The sequence below is a fragment of the Pelodiscus sinensis genome, chromosome 4, assembly GCF_052426305.1.
Source record: "Pelodiscus sinensis isolate ZL-2025 chromosome 4, ASM5242630v1, whole genome shotgun sequence".
NCBI lineage: Eukaryota > Metazoa > Chordata > Testudines > Trionychidae > Pelodiscus > Pelodiscus sinensis.
The window spans coordinates 52,889,283-52,910,021 of NC_143055.1; the positions used below are offsets into that span (position 1 = coordinate 52,889,283).

At 39.5% G+C, this 20,739-nt stretch overlaps 1 protein-coding gene across 1 annotated transcript in view; it reads right to left on the reverse strand.

Moving 5' to 3' along the window:
• DLC1 (DLC1 Rho GTPase activating protein) overlaps positions 1-19,916 on the reverse strand; it is a 385,314-nt gene extending 365,398 nt beyond the window's left edge. Inside the window, exon 1 of the mRNA XM_075930378.2 lies at positions 19,839-19,916. The gene's annotated coding sequence lies outside the window, so the exon portion shown is untranslated. The remainder of the gene's footprint in view (positions 1-19,838) is intronic.
• Positions 19,917-20,739: the final 823 nt, after the last annotated feature.

A 20,739-nucleotide genomic window follows, 5' to 3' on the forward strand; every position in this document is an offset into this window, starting at 1 on the left:
TGCAGAGGCCACACAGTGTGCCTTGGATGACTCATTTGTGGTCCAGTCTAACCTATTTTAGTTATTTCTTAGATTAAACAAGTAGTACTGTTACTGATAGGATAAACTGGGGCCTTTTCGTCTTTGTGTGTGTGTGTGTGTGTGTGTGTGTGTGTGCGCGCAAAGCTCATGAAGGATATAGAGGAAGAAACACAGCGATAACCGCAAAATTACATCATGAAACTTACTACATCATACAAAGTATTGCCTAAACTATTAGGGAAACTAGCCCTCTTAGGTTTTACATTGTGACTGAAAACATTTAGAGTAAGATATTTATTTGTAGGGTGATGGACAGCCATTGCACTTAATTGTTGCTCCAAGAGAATTCTGCTAGCTTCCAAGAATTGAAGTTTTACAGGTCTATAGAATTTCTGTACTAGTAAGAGTGAATCTCCAACAGCATGTTGACTTGGGCAGAGGCAGTGGATTTAATCTAGTAAGTAAGGCTGAATTCAGCTGTCATTTAATATAGACATACCGGGAGCTAGTTTATTAGAATTTATATCCTCAGCCCATGGAAGATTTCAGAAAAATGTTTTAAAAAACTTTAATCTTCATTTATGTGGATGTAATTTTATATGTGGATTTTCCAGTCCTAAAATTCTGGGATTAGTGTTTAAAGTTTGTTTAGCAAAATTACACATGCAGAAATAGAGGCTGGGCTGAGGCCACTTCTAAAGTATAGTGCTTGCTGTCAGTGGATGTTCTGCATGTGGGTCAAGAGCAATGTACAACCTTAAGTGGAATAACTAATCAGTCTTCTCAGATGCAGCAAGATAGATATAAAAGTGTTTACAATGAAATAATAATAATAATAATTTGCAGATGTGTAACCAATAGGGAATGATCTTATGACATGTAATTTTTACTACCTTAATCTAAGCTGGTGATCCAAATGGAAACTTGTAGCTCTAAATCACAGTGTATTGTGATTATTCACAGCCTTTTTTAAAGTGATTTTCAGTCTATAATTGAAACAGTGGCTCTCAATAAAAGCCAAATGCAGCTATACAGAGACTGGAATTTGTTTGACTTAAAATTATATGATTAAGTCTTGTTTCATTATGAATTCAAAGGAAGACAAAGAAGTAAGAAGTTTCTCTTGAAATGAAATTTCTGGAAAAAAATAGTTTCTTGCCAAAGGGGTTTGTTTCAATTGCCCCCCCCCCATAATTGTGATAGCTTACACTTCACTGATGTACCTGTGAGAAGAAACACCTCGCTTGACTCAGACATCTTTCCTTGGATGATAAGGCTACTTTAGGTCAAGTTCAGTTTTTGGGGAACAGCCCTTTGGCTGTAATTCTTATTAAACTCCCCCCCCCCCCAGCCAAGAATGGAGAAGTAAAATATTTCCATATCCCACAAAGACAGCCACATCCCTCTGTACCCTTATGTACATGCTGTGTATGTTTCAGTGACAGAGAAGCAGAAAGAGATGTACATTGCCCCTTTAAATACAAAATTCCGCTTCCACCCTAAGTATACTGCCTTTCTAAGTAGACCAGGAAGACCAGACACAGGACTATGTAGCTGTGATACCCTGTGCAATCATAGGGTACGTCTAGACTACATAGCTCTGTCGACGGAGCCATGTAGATTTGTTTATTTGGCAAAGGGAAATGAAGCTGCGATTTAAATAATCACGGCTTCATTTAAATTTAAATGGCTGCCACGCTCTGCCGATCAGCTGTTTGTCGGCAGATCGGAGCAGTCTGGACGCTCCCCTGTCTATCTTAAAGCCCTTTGTCGACCTCCCTGGTAAACCTCATGCCACAATGCATAAGGGGGAGGTTGACAAAGGGCTTTCAGGTCAGCGCGGGAGTGTCCAGACTGCTCCGATCTGCCAACAAACAGCTGATCATCAGCTGGTCAGCAGAGTGTGGCAGCCATTTAAATTTAAATGAAGCCGCGATTATTTAAATTGTGGCTTCATTTCCCTCTGCCGATCAGCCTAATCTACATGGCTACCTCGACGGAGCCATGTAGTTTAGACACACCCATAGAGTCTAGAATCAGAAACATAGGACTGGAAGAGAGGTCATTGAATTTTGTCCCCTGAATCCCTGGCAGGACCAACCACCAACTAGATCATCCCTGACAAGTGTTTGTCTAACCTGCACTTAAAAATGTACAATAATGGAGACTCTACAACCTCCTTAGGCCATTTATTCCAGTGCTTAACCACCCTGACAGTTAGGAAGCTTTTCTGAATCATAGAATCAAAGGGTTGGACTAGACCTCAGGAGATCATCAAGTCCAACTCCCTGCCCTAAGCAGGACCAACCCCAACTAAATCATCCCAGACAGGGCTTTGTTGAGATTCTAAGACCTTCCCAGGCAACCTCCTCCAGTGCTTCCCCACTCTCCCAGTAAAGTTGTTTTTCCTAATATCCAACATTCTGTAATTTGAGAAGAGCTTCTCTCCATTCTCTTTGGAACCCCCCAATTTGGGTAGTCAAAGGTTTCTATTAAATCCCTCCTCAATCTTCTCTTTTGTAGAATAAATACGCCCAATTCCCTCAGCCTTGCCTCGTAAGTCATGCGCTCCAACCCCCTAGTAATTTTTGTTGCCCTCCACTGGACCATCTCCAGTGCGTCCACATCCTTTCTGTAACGGGGGAGGGGGCAGAATTGGATGCCATACTCCAGATGTGGCCCAAGCAGTGCCAAATAAAGGAGAATAATCACTTCTCTAGATCTGCTATCAGTGCTCCTCTTAATCCACCCTAATATGCCATTAGCTTTTTTGGCTACAAGGGCATGTTGTTGACTCGTATCCAGATTCTCATCCACCATAATCTTCAGGTCTTTTTCTGCCAAACTTCTGCTTAGCCAGTCGGTCTCCTGCCTGCAACAGTATTTGGAATTCTTCCATCCCGAGTGAAGGACTCTGCATTTGTCCCATCCTCCAATTTGTCTAGGTCTAATGTCCAACCTAAACTTCCCTTGTTGAAATTTGATCTCATTGTTTCTTGTCCTATCATCAGAGGTTATGAGAATATTTTTTCTTCTTTCTCCTTGCAGTTTTTTAGGTACTTGAAAGCTGCTATCATGTTCCCCCTCAGTCTTTTTTTTTCTGACTAAACAAACCGATTCCTTTAATCTTTCCTCATAGATCATGTAATATAGACTTTTAAGCATTTTTCTTGTTCATCTCTGAACCGTCTCTAATTTCTTCCACATCTTTCCTGAAAGATATTTTGATATTTTGGCCTTGGAAAGGGTTCAGAAAAGGGCAACTAAAATGATTAGGGGTTTGGAACGGGTCCCATATGAGGAGAGGTTAAAGCGACTGGGACTTTTCAGTTTAGAAAAGAGGAGACTGAGGGGGGATTTGATAGAGGTATATAAAATCATGAGTGGTATGGAGAGGACCGATAAAGAAAAGTTATTTATTAGTTCCCTAAATAGAAGAACTAGAGGACACCAAATGAAATTAATGGGGAGCAGGTTTAAAACTAATAAAAGAAAGTTCTTCTTCACACAGTGTGTAGTCAACCTGTGGAACTCCTTGCCAGAGGAGGCTGTGAAGGCTAGGACTATAATAGAGTTTAAAGAGAAGCTAGATAATTTCATGGAGGTTAGGTCCATAAAAGGCTATTAGCCAGGGGATAAAATGGTGTCCTTGGCCTCTGTTTGTCAGAGGCTGGAGAGGGATGGCAGGAGACAAATCACTTGATCATTGTCTTCGGTCCACCCTCTCTGGGGCACCTGGTGCTGGCCACTGTCGGTGGACAGGATACTGGGCTAGATGAACCTTTGGTCTGACCCAGTACGGCCGTTCTTATGTTCTTAAGTGTGGCATTCAGAAATGAATTTAGAACTCCAGTTGAGGTCTAATCAGCACAGAGTAGAATGGAAGAATTACTTCTCATGCCATGCTTACAACACTCCACATTCCAGAATGATGGGGTTCTTTTTGTAACAGAGTTACACTGTTGACTCATATTTACCTTGCGGTCCACTATGACCCCTAGATTCCTTTCTGCAGTAATCCTTCCTAGACTTTCATTTCCTATTTTGTATGTGTGCAATTGATTGTTCCTTCAAAATTGGAGTGTTTTGTATGTGTCCTTATTCAATTTTATCCTATTTACCTCAGACCATATCTCCACTTTTGTCAGATCATTCTGAGTTTAACTCTATTCTCCAACCCCTTCCAGCTTGGTATAATTTACAAACTTTGTAAGTGTACTCTGCGCCATTATCTAAATTGTTGATAAAGATATTGAACAGAACCAGTCCCAAAGCTTCTTCCTATGCAACTCCCTATTTATTCTCTTCTTGCATGACTGTGAACCCTTGATAACTGCTCTCTGTGAACAGTTATGCACTCACCTTATACTAACCCCCTCTAGGTTATATTTCCCTAGTTTATTAATGTGAGACTAAATGCTTAACTAAAGTCTAGGCATTATCTAATGTATCTAATGCTTAACTAAAGTCTAGGCATACCACATCTACCACTTCCTCCTTATCCATAAGTGTTATACTCTCAAAGAAAGTGCTGAGATTGGTTTGACATGATTTGATCTTTACAAATCCACATTGTTACTTATCTTCTAATTGTTTTCAATGGATTCTTTAATTATTTGCTCTTTAGCTTTTCCGATATAAAAGTTAAGTTGACTGGTCTGTAGTTTCCTTTTTCCTTATTTTCCTTTTTATTAGGGATATAATTGTGTAGTTGATTAACTTATTGACAAATAAACTGATAAGCAAAAGCTTATCAGTTAATGCTGTAGACTACATGCAATTCTCCACGCTTCCCCCACCACCAGTAAATATTTTTAGCAGGCTGGCCAGCAGCCTTATTCAGTTCCCGCTTGCACCAGGTCCAGGTCCAGGTCCAGGTCCAGGTCCAGGTCCAGGTCCAGGTCCAGGTGCAGGTCCAGGTCCAGGTCCAGGTCCAATCCCTGTTGCAGCTCTACATTTAAAGTGTACTAGGAGCCAGGCAGGCAGCTTGGCTCAGTTCTGACTCTCACCAGGTCTAGGATCTCAGACCTTCCCCGGACAGGGTCTGCTGCCACCCCATGCTGTTGCCTCTGTATCAGAGGCAGCAGCACAGGGTGACAGGCAGCTGGTCTGCAAGAGGAGCTGGCTTTTAAACTGGCTCAACTTGCAGACCAACTCCTGCCTGACACCTCACCTCCTCAGGAGTAGGGCCAGAGCACAATGGCTGCTGGCCCTGACCCCAGGGACTATAGAATAGTCAAGTAACTGATAAGAATTCATGAGATTAATTGACTATTCAATTAACTAATATTTAACAACTCTACTTTTTACACATGCACACTATATTCCAGTCTTCTGGAAAATCCCCTGCCTCCCATGACTTTTCTAAGAGAATAGCTAATGTCTCAAATACCGCCTTAATCAGCTCCTTGAGTATTCTAAGATGGATCTCATCAGGTTCTGGTGACACGAAGACATCTAACTCGGCTAACTAATCTTTAACTCATTATTTTCCTATTTCAACTTCTGAACCTACCTCATTTTCATCAGCATTCACTATGGTAGGCATCCAATTGCCACCAAATTTCTTAATGAAAAGTCATTAAGCACCTCTGCCATTTCCACATTTTCTGTTATTGTTTTTCCCTCTTCATTAAGTAACAATGCTACCTTGTCTTGGTCTTCCTCTTCTAATATATTTGTAGAAAGTTTTCTTGCTATCCTTTATGTCTCTATCTATACTTTGCTCTTGTGCCTTTAATAAGGTCTCTTTGAAAAACTGCCAACTATCTTCAAATTTTTTCCTCTTAGATTTGCTTCCTATGGGATCTTACGTACCTGAGTTTGCTAAAGATTGCCTTCTTGAAATTCACTGTCTTTATTTTACTGTTTTTCCTCCTATATTCTGTAGAATCATGTACTCTATGTTTTCAAGTTGCCCTCCACTTTCAGAATATCAACCAGTTCCTCCCTATTTGTTAAAATTAAGTCTAGAACAGCCTTCCTACTTATAGCTTTCTCCACCTTCTGAAATTAAAAAAAAACGATCTCCAGTACATTCCAAGAACTTTTTGGATAATCTGTGCCCTGCTGTGTTATTTTCCAAGAAGATGTCTGGGTAGTTTAACATTCCCCATCATCAGCACATCCTGTGCTTTGGATGATTTTGTTGTTCAAAAAAAGTCTCAATCACCTCTTCTTCCTGGTTAGGTGGTCTGAGGTACACCCTTACATGACATCACCCTCTTGTATCCTTTTTATCCTTACCCAGAGACCCTCAACAAGTGGAGATGGGGTATTGAGTGGGGGCTCAATGGGCAGGTGGAGAGAAGACATCCTGACATGAGTCCTCTCCCCTTCCCCTATTTGTAAGCAGGAGGCTTCTGGGAGCATTTCCAAGGCAGAGGGTAGGAGCAGCAAGGCAGTGGAGGGAGAGGCCCCACATACCTTGCAGGGAACTTGGGGAGTTGATGGAGAGCTGCCAGCCCATCCTGGTTCCATGCCCTCATAAGGACAGGCTGCTTTTCCAGAAAATCATGCAAGTAGTTGCCAAAGGAGGTAATCAAACAGTGTTATAAGGGAGCACTGCAACTGTAAATAAGCATGCACTCTAAGGGTGCATCTACACAGCAGAGCTTAACTCGAAATAAGCTATGCAAATAGAGCTACATAAATTGCATAGTTTATTTTGAAATAGCTGATTTAGAAATTGGGGGAACGTCTACTTAGCACTTATTTAAAAATAGAGCACTTCTCCTCTGACTTCCCTTATTCCGTGTACAATGAGGGTTCCAGGAGTTGGAGTAAGAAGACCTCTAACTTGACAATATTTTGACATGATTTCGAAATAACTGCCTGCTGTGTAGATGCAGACTAGTTATTTTGAAATAATGTTGCTAGGTTGACATACCCTAATAGAGCAATGAACCAACATAACTGTGACAACATTTAGTGAGGCATTACAAACTGGTGCAAAACAGCCACAGTATCTTTACATTTTTTAGCTTATGGACAAGGACTTTATGGAATGTTTACTTATTATGAAATGCTGTGTACTTGCATGTACTGCTACTATAAAATAACAAACAGAAAGGAGAAGACAAGGTCATTTTCATTCTAACTATATTCTGAGAAAAAAAATTATCCACAACCTGTATTTGTCAACCAGTTCCTTGACAAAATACCAAAAAATCAAGTGAAAAATTGGAAACATTCATAACATTGCAAATGCAAAATGTTCTGTCTGTATATTGGTATACCATTTTCAATTGTGATTGACTTCTTGACTGAGTAGTAGGGCAGAATTCTGAATATTAAGTCAATCTCAAAAGTTAAGCACTCCTGAGCTGTAATATAATATAACCTGGATCAACAAAATATTTGGCAAAGGGGATTTTTTTCTAAAAGGAGAAAAATTTGGCTCTTAGACTTCAAGTTCGGTTATTCCCGGTTTTAGTGATGTAACCTCCCTAACAATAATGATGAGCACATGAAAGAATCCTCGTATATACATACCACTTATAATTGAAGATGCATGGATTCATATGACATAGCTTGCACTGTACTAATATTTTGGTAATTTGGGCTTTACTTTGTTAGTGACCTGTATATGCACTAATGTGCAGAATAGGAAAGTTAGACATTTTGAACCTTGGTTTTATTTGTTAAGATGTCATAGAACACGTTGTTAACCTACCAGGTCCACTGCTGATGTGAAAAGAGAAGAAATGTGTTGCACAAATTTGATAGATGAAAAGTTTGTTACTTCTTTACTATGAAATCTGCATGGAAGTTAAAAATCAAACAAACATGAAGTACAAAATAATTATAGCTTTTTGAAATGATCTAGCTCTTTTAAAAATCATTTTAGATCAGAGACTTTAGAACTGATGCCCAGTGAAAACTAGCAAATGCTGCATTGCATAAAAGATCATTAAACATACATTAGATATTTTCCCAATATTACTTTTGTTGCAATTGCAGAGGTTGTCACAGGGATATCATGGGATAAAAAATGGACAAGAAGTGATCAACAAGAATCATGCTGATCTACTCTGAAATATTTTGATAACTCCTTTTTTTTACAATGTTAACAATTATGAGTCATATTCTAACAGAACTCGCTGCATGTGGACACTTGAAAAAAGCTTCAAACCAAAAAAGGCAGAGACAGAAGGATGTCTGTCCAGGTCTTGGTTATCTGAAAAATCTCAGCTGTTCAGGAGATCCATGATAGGAGTCCAAAGCATTCTAGGGGTGTGTAATCTGTCTTTGCAGTTTTGTTCTCATATCCGCCAATAATTCTTACATAGACCTTCCCATAGAGATTATTTATGATACTAAGAAATTTGTGTATGTGGGGTGCTATTATTGGCTAGCATTTGAGATTGTATACAAAGTGTTTTTGCATTTTATGTGCTCACACATTTGGGGGGAACTTTTATAGCTTGAGCCAATATTTAGCCCAATTTTTAAGAAAATACTACAACACTTTCTAGCTAAAGAAGTCTACCTTAGGTTTTCATATAAAATGGAAAACTCTGTGTCCTAGACAGAGGATGAGTTTGAATATCTTGACAGTTCTCTTTGGCTTTGCACCATCAGCAGAACAATTTCTCTCTCAACAAATTCCACATTCCATTGTTCTGCTGCTGGTTTTCTTCCTGTTTTTACTTCAGACTATCCTTTTTCTACTCAAGCTTCTCTCAATATCTGTACCTCTTAATCAGGACAGCTTTTACTGCTAAAGCGTTCTACCTTGGACACAAACATTACTTTCAGTACTTTCTTCCCCGTAGGTCACTGTTATAACTGGTTCAAAAATTTTCTATTAGAACCCTTTTTTAGGCAGAACATTATTTGACTAAAACGAACAATTTCATAGAATGTGTTCTTTCCAATAATTTTTGGGGTGTTCGAATGGAAAACAGAGTAACTTTAAGCTGAATTTTTAAAAAAGGAATTGAAGTTTGTAACAAAAGGATGGAGTTATTTTCATTAACATTTTCCACGGAAAAAACAATAATTTTCTAAACAGCATTAATCATAAGAAGGGGCATACTGGGTCAGATCAATGATCCACATAGCTCAGTAATTTATCTTCTAACAGTGACCAGTGCCAGATGCCTTAGAAGGAATCATAGAACAAGGCAATTTTGAGTGATCTATACCTTGTTGTTCAGTCCCAGCTTCTGGGTTTTGTAGGTTTAGGGACACCTAGAACATGGGGTTTCATCCTGGATTATGCTAGCTAATAATCATTGATGAACCTTGTAAAGGAGCAGAGAAAGGAGGTCCCAACATCCCAAGTAAGCCCCCACCGTACCTTTCTGGGAAAAGCGAGGAATCTATTGAGAAGTCCCAAATAAGGGGAATCTGTACGCTTAGGGCCACACCCCAAATTTAAGGATGGTTGACTAGGGAATGGTTAAGAGCCCCTGAGACAGGAGGACAGGTAGCAGGGGGCCAGCACTCCCTTTTTTTGCCTACTTACTCCACTACCTAGCTGCTAGGCTGCACAGCCACCAGGGACCCAGCCACAAACACAGTCTCCATGAACGTATCTAATTATTCTCTGAACCCATTCATACTTTCGGCCTTCACAACATCATTGGTTCTTTGGTGTAAGAGAATTGTCATTTTAGTGCCAGTATAGGAATAACGAACAATAGTAGCTTTTCATAGTTTATGAAAACACATAACAGTATTTCTGGTCTTGTTGTCATTGGTGCCCACATCATGACTACCACAACACCTGGTATACTTGTTGGCAGTCTGGGAAAACAAGGATGAAGAGTTTTGAAGAATGCACACGCCTCTCTCCCACAGAAGCTCTCTCTTCAGATTACGGGTATGTCTACACTTGCAGCCTAATTCAAATGAGGGCTGTAAATGCAGGCATTCAGAATTGCAAATCAATCCCGGGATTTAAAAGCCCGAAGTAACTGCCCGCGTCTACACGTGGCAGTGAAACTGGCTTTCGAAATAAAGCCCTATTTTGAACTACCTGTTAAACCTCATTGCAGGAGGAATAACAGGTAGTTCGAACTTAGGCTTGCAAATCGTAGATGCGGCAGTTACTTCAGGCTTGCAAATTTCAGAAAATGGTGCCCGTCTGGGAAGATGCAAATCAAGCGCAGGATATTTAAAATCCTGGGCTTGATTTGCAATTCCAAATGCCTACATTTGCAGCCCTAGTTCGAATTAGGCTGCAAGTATAGACATACCCTACATTTGAGGTAAGTTGGCAAGGCAATGTGTGATGCTACCTCATCCTTCATGTTTTGGGTATGACAGGAGAATAGTCATGGCCAGGGTATCGGTGGTCATGCTTGGTGGATGAAGGTAGAATTAGGCCTTGTGGATAGACCCAGAGCACAGAATCAAAGGTGGAATCAGAAGTCAGAAACCAAAGCCAAGGGGTCAGTGTCAGGAACCAAGAAAAGCAAAATGAAGAAGCAATGTCTATCCTGGCAACAAGCTGGGAATCCACATAGCTACAGAGACAACTTCCTGATGTTCCCTCCAGACTTAAGTAGTACACCTGGAATGTTCAGGATCCAGAGGTACTATCAATGAAGCACTCAGTGAGTAGCCCCACAAGACATACAGCTGACTCTGCCAGAGCTGTTGGATGAACATAAGAACATAAGAATGGCCGTACTGGGTCAGACCAAAGGTCCATCTAGCCCAGTTTTTCCAGAAAAACGGCTGATTTTCCGGAAAAACTGGCCAGTCTAGACACAGCCTTGGTGTCCTCTAGTTCTTCTATTATGGGAACTAATAAATAACTTTTCTTTATTCGCCCTTTCCACACCACTCATGATTTTATATACCTCTAGCATATCCCCCCTCAGTCTCCTCTTTTCTAAACTGAAAAGTCCCAGTCGCTTTAACCTCTCTTCATATGGGACCCGTTCCAAACCCCTAATCATTTTAGTTGCCCTTTTCTGAACCCTTTCCAAGGCCAAAATATCTTTTTTTGAGGTGAGGAGACCACATCTGTACACAGTATTCAAGATATGGGCGTACCATAGTTTTATACAGGGGCAGTAAGATATTCTGTGTCTTATTTTCTATCCCTTTCTTAATAATTCCTAGCATCCTATTTTCCTTTTTGACCACTGCTGCACACTGTGTGGAAGTTTTCAGAGAAGAATCCATGATAACTCCAAGATCTCTTTCCTGATTTGTCGTAGCCAAATTAGCTCCCAACATACTGTAGGTATAGTTGGGGTTATTTTTCCTGATGTGCATTACTTTACACTTCTCCACATTAAATTTCATTTGCCATTTTGTTGCCCAATCACTCAGTTTGGTGAGATCTTCTTGGAGTCCCTCACAGTCTGCTTCTGACTTGACTATCCTAAACAGTTTTGTATCATCTGCAAACTTTACCACCTCACTGCTTACCCCTTTCTCCAGATCATTTATGAATAAGTTGAAAAGGATTGGTCCCAGGACTGACCCTTGGGGGACACCACTAGTTACCCCTCTCCAATCTGAAAATTTACCATTTATTCCTACCCTTTGTTTCCTGTCTTTTAACCAGTCCTCAATCCAAGAAAGGACCTTCCGTCTTATCCCATGGCCATGTAATTTACACAAGAGCCTTTGGTGAGGGACCTTGTCAAAGGCTTTCTGAAAATCTAAGTATACTATATCTACTGGATCCCCCTTGTCTGCATGTTTGTTAACCCCTTCAAAGAACTCTAATAGATTAGTAAGACAGGATTTCCCTTTACAGAAACCATGTTGACTTTTGTCCAACAAATTATGTTCTTTTACATGCTTCACAATTTTATTCTTTACTATTGTTTCGACTAATTTGCCCGGTACTGAAGTTAGACTTACCGGTCTGTAATTGCCAGGATCGCCTCTAGAGCCCTTTTTAAATATTGGTGTCACGTTGGCTACCTTCCAGTCATTAGGTACGGAAGCCGATATAAAGGATAGGTTACAAACCACAGATAATAGTTCAGCAATTTCCCATTTGAGTTCTTTTAGAACCCTTGGATGAATGCCGTCCGGTCCTGGAGATTTGTTGCCATTAAGTTTTTCTATTTGTTCCAAAACCTCCTCTAATGACACTTGAATCCAGGACAGTTCCTCAGATTCATCACCCATAAAGGATGGTGCAGCTGTGGGAATCTCCCCAACGTCCTCAGCCATGAAGACTGAAGCAAAGAAATCATTTAGTTTATCTGCAATGGCTTTATCGTCCTTGATTGCTCCTTTTATATCTCGATTGTCTAGGGGACCCACAGGTTTTTTAGGAGGCTTCCTGCTTCTAATGTACTTAAACATTTTGTTATTTCTTTTTGAGTTTTTGGCTAGCTGTTCCTCAAAATCTATTTTTGCTTTTCTTATTACATTTCTACACTTGATTTGACAGTGTTATGTTCCTTTCTATTTATCTCACTAGGACTGGATTTCTACTTCTTAAAAGATGCCTTTTTGTCCCTCACTGCTTCTTTTACATGGTGGTTAAGCCACGGTGAGTCTTTTTTAGGTGTCTTGCTATGTTTTTTAATTTGGGGTATACATTTAAGTTGGGCTTCTATTATGGTGTCTTTAAAAAGTTTCCATGCAGCTTTCAGGGATTTGGCTCTAGTCACTGTGCCTTTCAATTTCCGTTTAACTAACCTCCTCATTTTTGTGTAATTCCCCTTTTTGAAATTAAATGCCAGGGTGCTGGACTGCTGAGGTGTTTTCCCCACCACAGGAATGTTAAATGTTATTATATTATGGTCACTATTCCCAAGCGGTCCTGTAACGGTTATCTCCTGGACCTGATCCTTGTGTTCCACTCAGGACTAAATCGAGAATTGCCTCTCCCCTTGTGGGTTCCTGTACCAGCTGCTCCAAGAAGCAGTCATTTAAGCCACTGATAATTTTATCTCTGCTTCTCTTCCTGAGGTGACATGTATCCAGTTAATATGGGGATAATTAAAGTCCCCCATTATTATAGAGTTCTTTATTTTGGTAGCCTCTCTACTCTCCCTTAGCATTTCAATGTCAGTAATGCTGTCCTGGTCAGGTGGTTGGTAATATATCCCTACTGCTAATTTCATATTATTGGAGCATGGAATTACTATGCATAGTGATTCTATTGAACATGTTGATTCTTTTAATATTTTTATTTCATTTGATTCTACATTATCTTTCACATACATTTCGATATATTTTATATCCTGGTATGCTTGTGTCCCACAGATTTTCCTTATTCCACCAGATTTCATAATGCCTATTATGTCAATGTCCTCCTTTAATATGAGGTACTCTAGTTCACCCATCTTATTAGTCAGACTCCTAGCATTTGTGTAGAAGCACTTTAAAAATTTGCCACTGTTTATTTGTCTGCCCTTCCTTTATATGCGGTTGTTTGTCTGCTTTGGCCCATGGTTTGTCCTCTACCCGCCTCTCTTTCTGACTACATCTTAGAGAATCTCTATGAATGGATTCTCCTCTAAGAGAAGTCTTCATCCGATTTACGTGCATCTCTGCACCGATCGGCTTTCCCCCATCTCTTAGTTTAAAAACAGCTCTACGGCCTTTTTAATGTTTAGTGCCGGCAGTCTGGTTCCACCCTGGTTTAGTGGAGCCCATCCTTCCTGTATAGGCTCCCCCTCTCCCAAAAGTGTTCCCAGTTCCTAATAAATCCAAACCTCTCTTCCTTACACCATCGTCTCATCCACGCATTGAGACTCTGAAGCTCTGCCTGCCTATCTGGCCCTGCGTGTGGAACTGGAAGCATTTCCGAGAATGCCACCATAGAGGTGCTGGATTTCAGTCTCTTTCCTAGCAACCTAAATTTGGCCTCCAGGACATCTCTCCTACCCTTCTGGCAATTGGCCAGACTCCAAAAGACCCACATTCTAGCCTTATGGAGCCTCACAGACATTTTTAGAACTTCTAGACCAATGTCTCTTACAAGTATTAGATTTTCATGATTTATTGTGAGACTTAAAAAACAAACAAACAAACAAACAAACAACTACTACCCCACACAGTTTACATGTAATTGGAAACCAGATTTAAAATATACCAGATGCGCACAAAAAAGTTACTACAGGAAATAACAGAAAGGAGGTTGGAATGTAATAAGGATGTGTTATGTCCAGAGATCATAATGGATGATGTTATCAAATATCTGTCCAAAACAACATAAGAAAATATCTATGTTTACATTTTCAATTATTAACAATATACTGCCATTTAACAAAAGAATGGCTCGTGGATAGGCTGTTGTCAGAAAAAGACTGTAGGTGGGATAACACAGCAATTTATAACAACCAAGACACATAGTAAATGGAATTCTATTACTGAGATGAGTAAAACTTGCTCCATTTCACTCTGTACTATGTAGAAGAATAGATTTTCAAAATACTGTCTCCTTAAAGCTAGAATTTGGATGCGCAACTATTTTGATATAAGTGTGTGACGGGGTGACACAACCTTGCACTATCCCAGGTCCCCCCCGGGGGGACAGAGAGGGGCGGACCGGCTTTCCCCGCCTCGAGAGAAGCCGTGGTGGTGGCGGGAGTGCGCCACACAGTCAGCGGTGTAGTCGGCATCCCCACTGACGCCCCGATGAAGGTAGGCAATGGTGCCGGGAAAGACTTTGGGGGCAGAGTCAGGTGGATGGGGCGGGGGGAGGAGCCGACTGGGCAGATGCCAGTGCAGGCGTCCTCAGCAGTATAAAGGGGGTGGGGGCCCTCGGATAGAGGAGGCCAGCCGGAGGAATGGATGAAAGGGCTCTGGGCCTCCAGAAAGAAGTGAGCAGGACACCCTGGTGAGCGGAGGTGAGGAAGCAGCCCAGGACTGGTGCAAATCGGAATCCTGCAGGCTGATGAGTTGCAGCACGCAGCCCCATCAGACAGGAGAGGGGAGAACAGATATTCTCCACCCACCTTAGGGTCCTGTGCTGGGGTCTGGAGAGAGGGAGGGCCTGGACCCTCCTCACCCCCTGCTCGGGGTGCCCCTGGGAAACCAGGGAAAGGAACACTTTCATGATCCAGAGGGGGCGGGTTGAGGGAAAGAGAGGAAGCAGGGGCGGTGAAAGGGGACTGGAGGACATGACCCCGGGGCACCCTATGACAAAGTGCAACTCTTACCCAAGTTCCACTACATATAATTCTACATGTTGTTTTGCACAACTAGCTAAGTATCACACAACATATCTGGCTCAAAAGGGTAGAGCTGAACTCTGTAAATGAAGTCTTAAATATTTATATGAAGAAGCTCAGCTCTGGCCAGGTAACTTTCAGAAAGAATTTCAGTACTAAAATGTTAAATTTGTTGTTATTGTTTGTTCGTGACTAACCATACTTCATATGAATAATGTTACTCTTTATATGTATATATAAATAAATCTCATTTAGCATTTTAGAAAAGCATGAAGTATGGCTGGAATGCCATGGAATACCATGACATCACTCATGGTAGCTGTTACATTTATTTCAACACCCCATGAATAAAAGAAGAAAGATTATAGAAAGCTCAGAAGGCAAACGTGCTGAATGATAGGAATACAGTAGCTACTTCACCTTGGACCCCTCTGAGAAGCAAGGAAGTTTTATACGAACATACCACAGAAACAATATTTTGGCTCACTGTTAGAAGAGAATGTGTCAAACACAAGGGTAACATATTTAGGGCAAAATAACATTGTGTATAACCTCTCAAACAATAGGCTTACTGAATTCAGTGATAATATTTCAAGAGAACCAATAATCCTATGAGTTGTCCTTTTGATATCCAGCAGTAACAGTAAAAACCACATGATATTCATAACACATTATTATATCAGTCCAGGAGGTAGGAGAATGAGCCCACATATGGTGGACAATTGGCTCAGCCTTTGAATTATAAACAAGCTGACATAGAAATATTATTTCCCCTCTCGCAAATGAAATAGAGATATGATTGCAAATGTCATATTCTGGATATTTTAGTAATTATCCACAATAACATTTTCTGTGTGTGTGTGTGTAATTTTCAAAATATGTTCAGCTGGTTGATTTTATTTTTTACAAACTGCATTTTTTTGCTAAGACATCAAGGAAATGCATCAGTTTTGACAAAAACTTCATCAAGAAGATTTCTGAAAGTCCATGATGGAACTTTTGGTCAAAATGAGAAAAAGAGGCCATGATCCAGAATAGGTAATAGCAGAGTAGTCAAGGTATAAGTTCTTGCACTGTTGCTGTGCCTTCCACATTCCAAGAGAATGGTCAGGAAACAAGAATTGTGTTTTGAGAAAAATCTCAAGGTTTCAGCATTTAGTTCCACTTTCATTTAGAGCCATACCAAGATCTTTCAAAATTGTCATAAAAATGTGAGAGAGGGAGTGCCCCAGAATAGCAAATAGCCCAATGATGAAAAAGTAATATACAATGTTACGTTTGTAGTAAGACAAGCATGCCTGGAAGGAACTTCCATATATTTTAAGAAAGTTTACCATTTCCTAGTCAAAACAAAAGTATGACCTCAGAATCAGACTTAATTCACAAATGTCCATGACATGTGGCTCTGACAAAAAGAGACATGTCATGCACTTTGAAATTCATCAGCACAGTACCATGGTTTGTCAATACAGTAAGACACAGGACATTGCATTTGAGATTGCTGAATCTGCAGAAATTTAAATAATTTATTTTATAGTTCACTTCACTGTTATGAATATTCAGCTTTCATATATTTCTAGCTACATATGTTTAATCTTACCTTTATAATGAAATTTGATATACTGGAAACTAGTGGTATCTTATCTATAACGTTAACTCAAAAATTCACATTTTAGTATTAAACATTGAAACTAAATTCCACTGTCCATATTCAGTTTTTATTCTGATAGATTCAAAATGGGAATTTATCTAGTAATACAACTGTTTTATTGAAGAAGGCTGATTAACTAACATACTGAGTTTATAATCCAACAAAAAATATTTTTAACTAATTTTAGTGAAAAATAGCAAGATTTACAGCCTGAGCTTGAATAATGAACCAAAGAACTTGTTCTCATTCTTGATTTTTTAGAGCATACACCTCAGGGAAAATAATATGCATGCATGCATGAATAGAATGAAGTAAGAAAGAAGAAATCTTGAAATCCTTTCTTTTGTTTCTTATGATTAGCAAAAGTATATAGCCATCTGCATTTTATAGAATGTCAGAGGATTCAGAAATATCATTTTAGTTCCAAGACCACCATATTTTTGGACTGCTTACTAGTCACATAGTTAAACCAGAGGTACTCACACATAGGGTATGTCTAGACTGCATCCCTCTGCCGACAGAGGGATGCAGTCTAGACATACCCATAATGATTTGAAAGCGTACACAATTTAAAATCCATATATTTTGCTGTATTTAAGTATATTCACACTGTTGCAAGTAGACCTAACCAGAGGACAACAATTCAATTTCATGGCAACTTTCAAGGTTCCAAAATGTGTTTTCATTCCTCATTGGAATGATCACATTTGTATCTCTGTGTTGTATAGCCTGACTAACTTTAGTTGCAGAAGTACTCCTACTGAGGTCAATACTTAAATGTTTAAAGTTATGCATATGCTTTAAAAGCCTGTCTGAATTGGGACCATCTCATGATCCTTTTATGATGATTTTCATTAAGCTGTCAAATTTCAAGAAAGGCGAAGTCTATTTCTCCCCCTTCCCAAAATGTTAAGATAAACATTTTAGCTAAACAGAAGATAAACTCTTAAATCCAAAGCTTCTCATGAGAGGTGGGAGACAGGCCAACTATAATATACCACAGATGGATTAACATTCATTAGAAGAATGAAGTGACTTCCAAGTTATGTGGAAGCACATAAACATTGTGTACAAAACTGCTAAACTTTTTTTTAAATAATATTTGTTTTCACATTTGTTACAGGGACAAAGATTCTGATCCAAATGCCCTATAAAGGACTCTCTTAATTAAATGTACAATGCTATTTATAGAATATAAGTTTCTCAGATATTGCTAATTCATTTTCAAATCTCTCTCACATACATTAATAGATGCAAAATATTAATGATATGTTCTTAGAGTGAATTCATGTACAATACTAAAAATCTTTATAATATAAGCTAGAAGCTTAGTTTTCTTAATTTATAATGCGGATCTTCTAGAAAGTAAAGTATTTTTTAAAACATTCAGAAGGAGACTTTATTACAATGAACTAGAACTTATATACTTTATTTTTTTTAAAATAATTCTATTAATTGGTGACTAGCATAAGGCTGGGCTATAAGTATGATTAATCTTTCAGAGAGGCAGTCAAATGCCCCCTTTTAAGGACAATGTCTGTTTCATCCTTAGAGTTTTAAGATGTAGATTTCTTCTCCTGCACTGTGCTCTGTAGGTAATTAGTGGCATGATCTTGTGCAATGCATGTTACACCAATTCCTTTTGCCCGAGCTCACATTGACAGGAGTCTGCATTTCACATGATAGGGCCCTTAAGAAAATATCATGGCACTGAAGCTCTGTGAGCCAGTGAAAGTTCACTTGGTTGGTACTAGTATATAAAAATTCAAGCCAGAATTTAAAATAGAACATGTATAAATAAGAACTGGAAGAGGAATAATTGGTTCCAATCTCATTGGAAAATTGTATTCTAGTTTTTGGCTATACTTCCACCTATTATTAATTCATCAATGTTCTTGTCATAACTTGGCAAGAAACTCAGAAATGTTGTATATCATTGAACTCTTACATTTCCTGTTGTAAAGTCTTTTCATCTCCCACACTGGAGAAGTCTTTGGAGTTCTACATCAAGACATCAGTAAAATCACAGAGAACTTGTGACCCCTTGCTTTGGACTCTTTCTCTAATTCTGAACAAATGTAAAGCGTGTTGGTTATCTATTATATATTTGAGAGAATTTGTCTGTTTATTCACGAGCTCCTCCTAAATGATGACTAGTTTCAGAAAGGTAGCTGTGTTACTCTGTTCAGCACTAACAAGGAGTCCAGTGGCACTTTAAGGATTAACACAGTTATAGGGAGTGTGAGAGAGAGAGAGAGAGAAACAGACTAACATGGCTACCTCTGAAACATATATCATAGAACTGTTGTGTCTGTCCTCTTATAGTTATGAACTTTCCTGTTTAACATACAGCACAATTTGCACTATTACCCATCTTCTCAAGTGAGAGAACTATTTTAGAGAACATGTTTTATATGCAAGATTTAACAAACTTTGTTCTGTTCTACATTTTCTGAGTCATGTTCCTCTATTGTTGTAATAGGCTGATATTTGTTGGTGTCATCAGTTTCTATAGCATAGAGTATGCAGTTAAAAACCATTATACCCCTTGTATTTTGGTACTTACAAACATGTACTATGTTCTCACATTTTTAAAAGTAGCTATGTATGTGCAAAATCTCTCTGATTTTCCACTCTGCAAAGGACTATAACATTTATTCTTCTAGTACTCCATTTTATTTCTAAAACAATAAGAAAAAATTGCTTATAATAGTTCAGTCTTTGGACTTAAAACAGCAAATCAAGGAAAACTGCATGGCGATTTCCTTAAAAACAACTTCGGGGAAATAATACAGCTTCACAACCGCTAGTGATTTTTTGAGAGCTGGGGGTTGAGATAGGAATGGTTCTGTTTGAACCAGAACCAAAACCAAATAGTTGTGGAACTTTTGAGAAGTTGAAAGAGTCAGAAAACTTTAATTTTGGGTTGAATCAAAAGTTAATTTGGGGAACTTTTAACCCCTTTTAAAATAAAAATCAAAGCAAATGAAGGACAATATTCACAAAAACAAGAAGGAGAAGGAGCCTCTTCTCAATAGACCAATAGTTAGAGCACTCACCCGACATATGAGAGACCACTCTACAATGCAGGAGTGGATAGTAAAATGGTGGCAGCTCACCAGGGTTAGCCCCCAGCAGACTACCATCACTATATTTACCTGTGCTTGTGCAGGTGTGGGTGCTTGCAACTCCTGTTTACTGCAGATTGGGCAGTTCCCATTGGCTGGGAATGGCAAAGTGGTGTCCTTGGTTGCACTGCTTCCCGCAGTGCCCATTGGCCGGGAATGGTGATCCACGGCCAATAGGAGCTGCAAGTGCCCATACCTGCAGAAGTGCATATAAATATAGAGATGGTAGACTGCTAGGGGCTAACCCTGGCAAACTCGATCCAGCCCATGGGCTGGTATTTGCCCACTACTCTATTGACTACTCTAGAGCAAGGACTTCATTGCAGAATGTCTTCATCCCAGGGGAATTCCCTAACAATGAGGCTTTAGAGTCATTCTCTCATGGCCTGGTCTAACACCTATTCAAGTATTTTAAACAAAGCATCAATAAGTGAGTGTAAGCCCCACCCTAGAATACCCAACAGCATACTGGTCAGAGCTGTCACCTGGAAAGTGTAGATCAGAGTACTAGTTGCTTTCCTGGGGGATTAGTTTTGGGAGCAATCTGATTTAACATTTTCATTAATGACCTTGGCATAAAAACAGGAGCATGCTAATGAAGTTTGCAGAAGACACAAGTTAGGGAGCAACTGCCAATATGAGGAGGAATAGAATATCATAGAATAAGTTCTGGGTGACCTGGGAAACTGGAGAAACAGAAATGGGATCAAATTTCATAATGCAGAATGCAAGGTCATGCACTTAGAGACTAACAGCAAGAATTTTTACTACAAGCTGAAGACTTCACAGGTGAAAGTAATGGAGGAGGAGAAAGACATGGGTGTGAGGTAAC